We start from the raw sequence: 3,305 nt of genomic DNA on the forward strand, positions 1-3,305 counted from the left end.
AGCACCGGCAGCGCACGCACGCAGAGAAAAACCATAATGAGCCTCGTACGTTGATAATTAGATGACCAACAGGAAAGTGTCTCGCAAAAGCATGCCAGAAATGACGACAGCACGGGATAGCGTACAATGCGTTTCAAACCGGTCTTATGACTGGTATATGCACGGATGCTCCCAGGAGTCTTCCCCAGAACTTATTTTTATAGGTCGCGTGGACTTTGTACAAATGCCCATCGACGGTGGAAGTGGGCTGGTTGTTGCTGTCACATCCGTATGTTATATCCCCGGGGCGATGGTACACAACAGCAACCGGCTTTCCATCGCAGTCGCCGCCAGCGTACACGTGAGCTGGCATCAACCACTGAATGCGCCGAAAAACTGGTTGCATCACATACTATTGCATGAGGCTGAGCTGATTCAGCTTACCATGCAGACCACCAGGAGACCAACGGTCAGGATCATCATAGTTTGGATGACATAATCCGCACGTTATTGCACAAACTTGAAATTTAACGTTACTTCTACTGGCACTAGTTTTGAACCTATGAACCCGAATAGTTTTATCTTGCTTATATGCCTTTCAGTCAAACAGTTGGAATGGGTTGCCTGTCTGCATGGACCACGTATAATTTATAGTTTGGGTAGTAAAAGTGTCTGCAGTTTTATTTATTTTACTATACCTTCAGAAAAGTTTACTTATTTTTTACTAACTACGGCAGTTTCCATTGACTTTTACTTACTTAAATTTAATATTATGCGTCAAACACATTTACTTACTAAATAAATAAATTTACTAAATAAATGTGCGAAACGAGATTTAATTGCTTTTTTCCACGCAGCTACAGTTGTTCTAGTTTCAGGTTCAGACACAATTTTTTGCTTCAATACTGAAAACGGTGAAAAGTATCCACTATCCACATAACATTACGATTGCAGCACTATTCTCTATAATTATCATTCATCTGACAAAGACTCAATATATATTTTTTCACATTTGCATTTCAATCGTGATCCACTAACGCGGTTTCTTCGGCCACTGCTCGTGTGACCCGCAGCGGAAAATACCGCTCTACATCTGCTGTGCTGCTTCCTATGAGAATATCCAGCGCCAATAAACTCAGCAGCGGAACAGTGCTCCGTTTTGTCAGTACATTCTTGGGTCGTACTCATGGTTAATGTCCGAAGCCGAAACACTACAGTACGTATCCAGTTCTTTCGACAATAACGACCACTTAGACTTTCCGCTACATTAGGTGCACACCGCGGCGTAATTCCGGTCAGGTAAGACAGTTCGCAGATCTTCGTTTTCTTCAGTGGCGGAGAGCTAATTTCCGTTTCGGCAGACGTTGTAACAGCTAAACTTTCCTCGGCTGTATTTGGGCAAACCTTTTGTCGCACCAGGAATAATCTTGTAAGTTCGTCCCGCGCCGCTTTAATCTCTTGGACAGTCAAATAGTCTTTAAACCATACATGTAAAAAGTTTGCTGCGAGGTAGATGGCTTTGTATTTAGAGTCAGCTGCATCCACAACATAAGCGAATCGCGCAGCCATTTGCTCCTTCATTTTTGCAACCACTTCCGCGAAAACTAATTCCGCACCGTACGAATTAAGATCCAGATACGTCAAGAGCCGACTGATTCTCCAAATGGTAGTTAATCTCCTTCACGTACGGCAGAATCATGTGGATTGTCGCAGACTTTTCGGAACTCATTTTATCAGTAATCTAAAAGACGTAACAGTAAGAAAAGTACGCAACTTTACAGTCTACATAAATATTTGTTCACATATTTACGAACAAACGATAAAGTTGAGTTAGCTGCGAATAACTATATTTACTCGATGGAAAACATTAAGCATTAAAAGGCTATTATTACACACTGAGTACAGTACACCATAATTGCTAGAGTATACATGTATATATCATTTGCACTGGATACAAATATTGCACTTTGCTTGTATTTCTTTAATATTTACAGACTAACGACGATCGAAGGTACATGCAAATCATGAACAAAAGGTGTAAGCTGTAAGCAAACATCTACGATAAAAAGATTTCACAGCCTAATTAATAATTATTACTACATAGTACTTACAGTGTCAAACTTTCCAAGTAGAAGATCGACTCCTTCTAAAATTTTCCATTCCAGTGGAGACAGGTCGGATACTTTAAGGTTCGCATCAACAATAACTTTTCGCACGCAATCTTTCAGAGCTCAAGTAGGCGTCAGACCATCAACAAAGTCGAATTCAGCGTGTAGACACGTCACATATCAGTTTACGCTTTCCAGTGCGAATCAGTGCAGTAGTAGCATTGGCCGACTTATTAAGCGGAGACAAGGAAGCGAACTTTTCATCAGGGGCTTTACTTCTACTGCTTTCTCAAAATCCGCACAACAAGCTGCAGCGTATGGATGAAACACGGGTGGCGATTGTAATCCGTGTACAATCTGTCCTCGTTGTCCTCGAAATCCAGAAACTGCTGGCTGTCGTTGTCCACGGCTGCATCGTCAAAGGAGATCGCTTGTGCTTAACATATACATTTCGTCTGTTTCTTCACTGGGAATTCTTCCTCATCACGAATGGTTAGTTTCGCACTGATAAAATTCTTGAACGCGCATACCATATTGGAGCCGTTGTCAGTTAAAATAGCAATAATGCGGTCTGGCGATATCTTCCACTCATCCAATATCTCCTTCACAAGGACATAAACCTTCTCTGCGGTGTGCGGGAAGGGAAACTTCGACAGGCGAGTGTACAACTCCGCGTCTCTCTAGTAGCCGCATCGACATAGTGAGCATTTAACCCCAAAATGACTCCGTCATTCCTTTTTTGTCCAAATATCTGAAAAACTGAAATATTTGGTGCAATTAAGGAAATATAGTAGTGTCGGACTGTCGGTGAATAGTAAAAAAATAGTAAAGTGGTATTGATAAATGGCTTAGTAGTGTCACAAAATTTATTATTTTAATTACCCGTGCTTAACGCGATAAGACCTGCACCGTCCAGCTCAGACTGCATCTTTGCTCTGATGTCACTCCAGACCCCATTCATCTCCGTCATCGCCGTTTACGCCCGATGTTCGGGCAGCGAGATCAGGGTTTGGAGTATTTTCGAAACCGCTTCTGCTCAACATAACTGAAGGGCGCCGTCGTTTCCGCAATCAACAGGGCAGTCTCGCGCAGAATCAAGTTATACCTAAATAATAATTTCAGGTGATATACGGTTTGTTAAATGCAACAAAATAAAACACGAGTTGAAAATATAACAGTAATAATTTAAAATTTATCGCGTGCTTTTATAACAATCTT

At 41.6% G+C, this 3,305-nt stretch overlaps 1 pseudogene; it reads right to left on the reverse strand.

Annotated features, from left to right (window-relative positions):
• Positions 1-1,066: 1,066 nt before the first annotated feature.
• LOC129602242 (uncharacterized) lies at positions 1,067-3,057 on the reverse strand (annotated as a pseudogene).
• Between the last annotated feature and the right edge of the window lie 248 nt (positions 3,058-3,305).

Source organism: Paramacrobiotus metropolitanus, unplaced genomic scaffold (genome assembly GCF_019649055.1).
Source record: "Paramacrobiotus metropolitanus isolate TYO unplaced genomic scaffold, Prichtersi_v1.0 Parri_scaffold0000369, whole genome shotgun sequence".
NCBI classification, from domain to species: domain Eukaryota; kingdom Metazoa; phylum Tardigrada; class Eutardigrada; order Parachela; family Macrobiotidae; genus Paramacrobiotus; species Paramacrobiotus metropolitanus.